The following is an 8,787-nucleotide window of genomic DNA, read 5'->3' as shown; positions in this document are numbered from 1 at the left end:
ACCTGGCATTATTTAATTTTAAACTGAAGGATGTTAAAACATCAGTCCAGTGCACTTTAAAGGCAGTTTGACTGTTAATTATACATAAATGTTATATAGGCAAATGTGATCATTGATTTTGATTTAACTTTGCAGTTAGTTTGATTGTAAATGAATTGTTGTTCGAAGAGTGACAAAAAACAGAGTAAATTATTGGCCAAATTGTGGGTAAAGTGTGCCTATACGTTGACACTTATTGAATTCTCCACCTCACTGATAACAGCTGCGTGGCATGCTTTCCACTTTGCCTGTAGAGCTTATTTTTATTATCATTTTTCTTTATTTAAGAAAGTGATCAATCAACCCAGGACTGTGACACAACAAACAAACCAACATGAAAAGTGAATGTGCAGAAATTTCTCTGGCAGAGAACTCTGTGTAACAACACGGCGTTGCTAAATTTGAGCCGGCCCTCCTTCTGCCTCTCATTGGACACAGGAGCTGCACATATTCAGGAGGGGGGAGTGTTCGGCAAATGTCAAACCTCTGAAGCAAGTCGTTGTTTTGGTTAGATCTCGCTCCATCTCCATCTCTCTTGCTCTCTATCTCTCCATCTCCCTCCCTCCATCGCCTCCTCTTCGCGGTGACTCCCCTCCCTCTCTCTTCCCCTCATCACTAGGCAGAATTAAAGGCTGGGGGAGGGGCAGTTTATGCAGACTGTGCTGGGACTTGTGATCCACAGATTTGATATTCACATTAGGAGAGAAACTGGCTGCTTTGATGTGTGTGTGTGTAGGTGTGTGTGTATGTGTGTGTTTGTGTGTTGGGTGGGGAAGCGGGTCCCAGGGGACTGCTGAAGTAGCACACTTCCCCCCCCACCTCTTTTTTTACTGACACAGCACAGTCCRGGGGGGCTGGTGGGTGGGTGGGGTCGGGGAACAGATTGTTGGGGACAGGGTGTACGGATAGATGAGGAACAGCGATACCCCCCGTCTGCTGATTAGATGTAACCCCAACAACCTTCCCCCGTCCCCTCCCTGCACTTCTCTACCCATCAGCCACCAACTTTACACCAGACCCCTAAGGATTATCTATAAGCTTACATCTATCTTTACCCCACCGCCCCCACCCACCTTCAAATCTCACTAATATTCAATTCACACCCCCTCCCCACGGTGCATCTCCTCCCAGAGGCTTCCTGCGCCGCTTTATGTTCCGTTCCCCAAATCAAAACATAACTTTCCATCCCCAGAACACCTGACGGATGAGTGATGGAGAGTGGGGGGGGCTACTTGAAAAATGAAGATGTTTCCAAAATAGCAAAAGCTGAAGGAGAGGAGGGAGTTTTTGACAGATAACATGGCTGATCTGCAGTACATTTACTGCAGTACTTCAGTAAATTCCTTTTTGATGATCTGTAATTTTACCAAGTATTTTTTTAAATTGTGACTCTTTAATTTTGTTACAATCAAAACATAAAAAATGGCAGTTTTACTTCTTTACTTTACAAATTTCAATATGACCGGAACTCATCATGAACAGTGTTGTTTATGCACTCTCTAAAAAGGGAGTGTTGAATTTACTGAACCAAGTTATGTTAACTGGTTTCACTAAATGTAAAGAAAATGTGTAAATKGCTCAAGTTACTCAATTTAGTGGAAGCAGTTTGGTAAAGCAAATTCAGCACTTCATTTCTTGCAGTGTGTTTAAAAGTATTTCCTGATTATTGTGAGAAGTTTTATGACTTTTCCTTAATTTTCTTGTCAGTGAAATTCATTTTTACCAAAGTCATTTTCTGGTAAAGTATTATTAATTTTACTTTACTACTTTATTTTAAGTGCATATACTTCTGCAGATCTGTGCATTTAGCCAAGCTGCCATTTTTGACCTTCATAATGTGAACTTTATCCGGCCCTCATGGTGACTTACGTCTGGGCTGCCATTGAGCCCCTCCACCCCCCAACCCCAACACAGAAACTATTTTTTTCTTGTAATAAATTAAAAAAATAGATTTAAAATTAATTATAAATTGTAAATTTATGTTTTGATGCAACAAAATAAACACACTTAAAAGATACAAGGTTGTTCTTCTAAGGCAGCATCACCCTAAAATTATGGGGCAAACCTTCCCACCCCCCCCACCCTGACTGGTCCCTGAGGTTTTGGCTTCATGGTCCCCAGAGCCATACAGATGAAATAGCCCTGGTATATGGCCATGAAAATTTGTTTATTAATTATTTATAAATTGGCAGTTTTATAAGATTTTTGTCTTCTTCCTGCTCCCTTTTCACTCGTGTACAGTAATTAACATATGGGTTTGTTAATTAATGATGAAATCTGTTCAGTCAAATAAATAAATTGATTGATTGAATGACTGATTGATTGAAAATAACAAAAATCAATATAAAGAGCACACGATGCATTAAATGCATAAGAACTGCATTTGTATTTTACATTTCTTCTTACAGCATCCATCCATTAAGCCTTAATTAAAAATCGATGCAGTGCTTTTCAGAATCAATACAGTATCAGGAAATTAAACATCACAATACTTCAGTGCATTGTTTTTTAAACTGCACCATTTGACATTGTTCAGAAGGACATAATGTTTTATTTTAGTCTGGATATAATCGATGGAGATGAGGATAAACAGGAGGTCTGTGGTTGTGAACAGGGACATGCAGGAGTGTGAGAATGCGTGAAACATTTGGGGTTTTGGAGTTTGTTTTCCTCTCTTGAACACAAAACAGTTGTGAACATTACGAGTGTGTGTGTGTGTGTGTGTGCGCGCGCGCGCACGTTCCCATCCTGGAGAGGCGTAGATCAGCTGCATTATGCATGATGAAACCTTGCATAGGTTATGACTTCTTCCTCTCTGACATACATATTCATGCGCAGCTCTCTGGCAGGGTGTGTAAAATAGAGCTGCGACTCTGACAGCCTCAGCTCCAGCGGTGCCATCAGCACCTCCAACACCTTCTCCAACGGGGGCTGGGTTTTCTCTTTTCTCTCTCTGTCTGAATGAGACTGATGAAGCCTCCTGGGTGCAGGTGGACCGCTACAAGCAGTAAGCACAAAAACCTCAGAGCGTTGTCAGTCCTGCTCTCATGATGCTCAGCTGTCCACTTGCTGATAGATCCTACARGACAAAGATGGAGTCATTGAAAGAAATTAACTTTTTAGATGTTAAATTAGCAGTAAACAATTAAAATCAACTGAATTCTAAATAAAATTAAAGGCTTATCTGACATTTACCAACGGGTTACAATTATTTTACTYAAATATAAGGACATTCTACAACTAAATAAATAAAAATAAAATAGAAGACCCTGAAAAATTATCTTAAATAATCCAATAAAAACAAACTTTTCTTTAAAAGTGTAAAATAACACTTCTTAAGTTATTTATTCTGGATGCAAACACTGCTGGATAGAAATCCTGGAGTGGACGTCTAGAAGTGACTGATTATATCAGAGATTTTAGATGCAGGCCGATATAATGCAGCACTTGTTTTTTTGGTTAATATTGGACCAATGTTGATTTTGGATCAGGACCCTCCTACCAAAGATGTCTGTGTTTCACCAAACAGCACGACTCATCAGTCAGTAATTCAGAAAATGTACTTCACTATGGTTATTAAGGTGTTTGCTTTAATGCAAGTCAAGATATATTTTTAAACCTACCAAAAAAGTTTAACAATATGTCAAATTTATGAAAAAAAATGGAACTGATAAATTCGAATTTTGATTTAGAGAGTCAGAAATTCCTGATCAGCTCCAAACTGAAAATCCAACATGGCTGCCCTGTTCATGAGCTATAGTTAAAACTGTCAGCATTAAGTATCTCATTCAGTTCTACATGTAAGATTAGTGTTTGAAAAGGAAATAACTACAAATACAAAGCAGCTTGTTTTGTCAAAGTAGTCAGATTACTCAACTCAATTAATTAGTCCTAGTTTCCCATCTTGTAACTTCATACAGTCAAGTCGGATGTGAAGTTATTCCAGGTCTGAGTTCTGACTTTAACTAAACAATTTAAATCAGTTCACACTGTCAATAGTGAATATTTCAGTTTGTTTTCAGGTGTTATGAACAATATCAAACTAACCACATGAGGTAACTTTTACTCCTTGATGTCCTGCTGATGCTGCAGTATCAGATGTCAGTTTAGGYGTTGATGGAGACCCCCATCAGCATGGTGCACCACCAAGTGACGGCACTGAAAAGCAGTCACTAAAGTTCTCAAAGTCTGTGCATCAAACGTTCATTTCATCAGTCAAACCTGATTTAAGTCCAGGCTTTTCCTGAAACCTTTGCCATCCAGGGGATCCTTTATGTGACAAACACTTTACAGTTCACTCAGATTTGTTTTGTACRTCTTTAACTTCTGTGGAGATCATCAAACTTACTTCACAGGGATTTGAACTGTTTACTCAAGCAGTTGGTTCAAATGCCTTTTTGGTGGCATTTTATCGACCCCAACAAGAATACTAATAAAATAGATCAATGTCTCAACTTTCTACATCAGAGCTCCCTTTAAAAATTGTTTCATTTAAAAGGTTGGTCCTGTGCAAAGTGAATGTCAGTTCAATAAAAACAAGCTAACCTTTACGTTATCTTTTTATTGTTATAATAAACCCTGAGCTGTGAGGGATTTGTGCTCACAGTGTTAGAAAGGCTTTGTTTGTTGTTTTGTGCTTGTTATAATTCAATCAATTTATACATTAATTTACATTAAACCTGTTGCCGTATTTCCTGTCTGGTTTGTGTTCCAGTGTAGCAGTAATTTSGTAGATTTTTTTAAAAAGTGTGCGTTTATTGAGACAACTGTCATTAGAAAGGTGCCAATATGTTTCTGCTGCAGTCATTTTTATATATATTACTGATATAGTGGTTATACACTCAAAAAAAACAATGTAGTGGATTTAAAATATGTAAACTTTTTCCACTCAACTGATTTGAGTAAGGGTAACACAGTAAAGTAAATGTATTACATACTCAAATCAGTTGAGTGGAAATGATTGACATAAACTTTTTCAAATAAATCCATCTGTATTTTAGGTGTATTTTTATTTTTTGTGGTTTTTTATTGTATATAACCGATACAGAGGATGCATTTTGGTGACACCACACTGGTTGGCGCAGATGGTTAGTAATGTTTGATCTGTTGGTTTTAAGTGAAGCAGAAACTCTGCTGGTCCGACACAAATCAAACTGAGCGGGTGGAGTTCAGGACTGCACCTGTGAGGAAAACTCTGCACTGCATCTGTGTGGGCAGGTCGCTAAAATGATCTGATCTGTGCAAAAATAACACAAACTGTGGACTGCGTTTGCATTATGTGTGGATTGATCAGATTAAAAACCAAATAATTGAATTTCCARCTTGTGGGTGTTGAGAGCATTTTAAAGCAAGTTGTGAACAGAATCAATTTTTCGCACAGTAGAGCTGGAAATTTTCTGAAAACAGGTGAAATTTTTGATTTAGATTCTTGTTGCAGAAACTTTGTTGTAAAACATTGTTTATAACATGTTTAGAGYCATTCCTGTTAACAAGACGACATTTTTTTTGTATTAATACACAGATTACACGTATTTAATCTGCTCACAATATTAATACTTTTTGTAAATCAACATGTTGAGAAAAGGAAGTMGATTTTCTTACTCCAAAGGAATAGCAGCACTGTTCACACAAAGTGTTCAAAGCAGAATTCTTTGTGTAGAACTGCCCTAAGTATATTTTAATGTCTAAACCTAAATGTTAGATTCAGGATCCTGAAAATAATTCTTTAAATGCAAAAAAAAAAAAAAAATGCAATAAAGCATGAAAATTAAACAGCTTTCCTGGTAGGAACATATGATAACCAGTAGAAAAAAAGTCAAGATAAAATAGATCTACACATTTTGGCTCACGTCTGTGTAATTAAACCAAACAGCAGGCTTCATTTTTGTTGTAAACATTGCTTTTGCACTGAGACTGTTCTTTGATTTGTTCTCATTATGCTCATACTCGTGAAAAAAGATAAACTCAGTCAGCTGGTGACAAGAACTGTCTGATTTCTAGTCTGATCGACTGATTTGACTCAAAAATCTAATGTTTTCTGGCTCATAAACACACCTCAACCGAAAACTGGACAARTTTCTTTTTCTGTGAATGCACCACAAGTAATTAACAGTAGCATGTATTTGTAGAGGTTTTTATTGAGGGTAAGTTTTGTATTGAATTCATGACATCAAGCTGTATTTTTCAGTTTACATAGATAAAACAATGAATCAATTATTCAACCTAATGCCTAACCTACAACCTAAAACATTTAATAGTATTTTTAGTTTTATTCTCATGTTGGGCACTGCTGCTAATTTTAAATTACAGCCTTGGAAATAATCTGTGTTGTGTGTTATAGTGCAGGTTATTGTTGGTGAGCATTAAAAATGACAATGAAAATGTTAAGGACGTATAATCGRTTTTAGAGAGGAGATATGCTCTAATTAGGTTTCTGTTGGGCTTCTTTTTGTAAAAAGAATATCTGCCAAATAAGCTACAGGATACAGTTTATGTATTTTCAATGAGAGAGAGAAAAAAACTTTATAACTTAGTGTTGTATTAAATATAATGCAATTTTTATTGTAAACATWTTTAACCTTGCCATGGGATTTTTAAATTAATCTAAAAAGTAAAAAATGTATATTTTGTGTGAAGTTAATTATTGTCTTTAGGAAAAAACATTTATTGTAGTTTATACAGTTTTTTGCTGTAGCCCTAATTTGAATAAACAAGGATCAGACTGTGGGTCAGAGCTGTACAAATATTAGAAATTGAGAAAGGGTCAGTTTGTTTGTCGTTCCATAAAATAATACAGCTCAATAAAAAAAAGTTTTGTGACTAAGTGTTAAAAGTGGTCTAATTGTGTTTTATACGTATATTTTCCAGGATAAACCAGCAGCTGCTGAATATGCGTTCCTCAAAATTTCCTAATTCTTTTAGGTATTTCATCCACATTTTTCTCAGTTTCAATTGGCTGACACATTCGATTGACAGCTTATTTTGTGCAGCAAATAGATCGTGGCGGCTACGACAGAAGTGCACAAAATTACATCATGAAAAAACATCATAAGTTAAAAAAGTTATTCTGAACACTTTTGCTTTGACAACCAGCTGCAGCTCTGGGTTTTCCCTCAACTAAATTATACACATAACACTCGTACCTAAATTATTTATCTATTATATATCTGTACATATTTAAATTATATTTAGAATCTTTTTTTTTCAAATATGAAAAAATGTAGCGTCTGGCTTTTTAAATGTGCTGCAGCAACAGTAGCTGACACAGTAAAGACCAGATTTGCATTTTAAGAAGGCTGCTTAAACTTGCTTGCAGAGTAAAATCATATTTAGTTTTGTGGCATTAAAAATGGCCTTTCCTTCCTTTTTAGAGAGGCTAAAATTTAAATTGTGTGACTTTTTTTATTTTAATTTTATTTTTTGCAGTGGCCTTGTCTTATACAAAATGGCCCTCAAGAACTGTTAGTTCTATTTTTTGTAAAGCAGCGAGACATTGTTCATTCAGACACAAAGCTCAAAAATGTCATCAGATTAATAGAAAGGAATTCATGCCAGGGGTGGAGCTAGACTTTTTGCAAGAGGTGGCCAAGGTGTTTTTCAGTGGGGGCATATAAAAACAAAGGAAAGCACTCTGGGTTTGAAAATTCAAGATGGCCACCACAGATAATTCCAAGTGGCATTAAGTCAGCTGTTTTAAGAAATACTGATTTTGTCTGATAATAGCTAAGAATGATCCAAAACACATGCTGACTGCTAGTCACAACACATTATTCAACCATTTTAGACATATAAAGCTGAAGATTAGCATAGAAGTAGTCAAAAACCAATTTTTACCAATTTAGATGCTAATCAAAAATTCTAAATGTGCATTACAGCTAACTATAATTCCGTTATTTTAAGACTTATTGAGATGAAATTTGTTGTGGAATAAGTGATTGCCGATGTTAATCCCAAATTAAGCTAACCACTAATTTTACAAAGGCACAATAATACAGCCATTTTTAACATACACTGCTAAAAATGTGTGTAATACAGTAGTATTAGCGAACAACCTTTAACAAAATCGAAGTACAAATACATAAATCATGATCCCCACACGTTTGTTAATTAATTGGGAGACAATCAGGTACCACCACTTGCTACCCTGTTCACCCGTTWGGTACTGCCCTTAAATCATTCCTGAAAGGCCTTAAATGTTAGTCAAATAAAACTTTTACAATAACAATATGTTTGAATGTGATTTCTGTTCAACTTGCATCTGAATGATTTTTATTGGTTTTGGAGAAAACATCTGTGATTTCATCCTTTTTTCATCATWTGGATTTTGTGTCATGGTTGTGTGAGCTTTTGGACCCAAAAAACAACCAAAAAATATATTATAAAAAAAAAATCTGAGGTGGCAGCAAGCTTACAGACATCAGTGTTTCCACAAACCTGACATGGCATGAAAACTGTGCAATGATCCACTGAATCCTGAGAGGCTTTACAGACGAGGAGATGAGAAACAGCTGAGCTAAACGAAACAGGGAGCAGGTGAGAGTGGGTGTGGCAGGAAGGAGAACTGAGTGAGGAAAGGTTGATGACAGAAACACAAGGGTTCAAACTGAACACCAGGAGAAATGAAAGGAAAACTCAGAACAGAAACTAAACACTTGAGATGTTTGGCAGCTGAAAACAGTGGTTATTGTTAATTTGTGCGTGCGTGTGTGTGTGTGTGTGTGTGTGTGTGTGTGTGTGTGTGTGTGTGTG

The sequence above is a fragment of the Austrofundulus limnaeus genome, unplaced genomic scaffold, assembly GCF_001266775.1.
Source record: "Austrofundulus limnaeus strain Quisiro unplaced genomic scaffold, Austrofundulus_limnaeus-1.0 Scaffold37, whole genome shotgun sequence".
NCBI classification, from domain to species: Eukaryota; Metazoa; Chordata; class Actinopteri; order Cyprinodontiformes; family Rivulidae; genus Austrofundulus; species Austrofundulus limnaeus.
The sequence above is the reverse complement of the archived record's forward strand: the minus strand, read 5'-3'. Positions refer to the sequence as shown.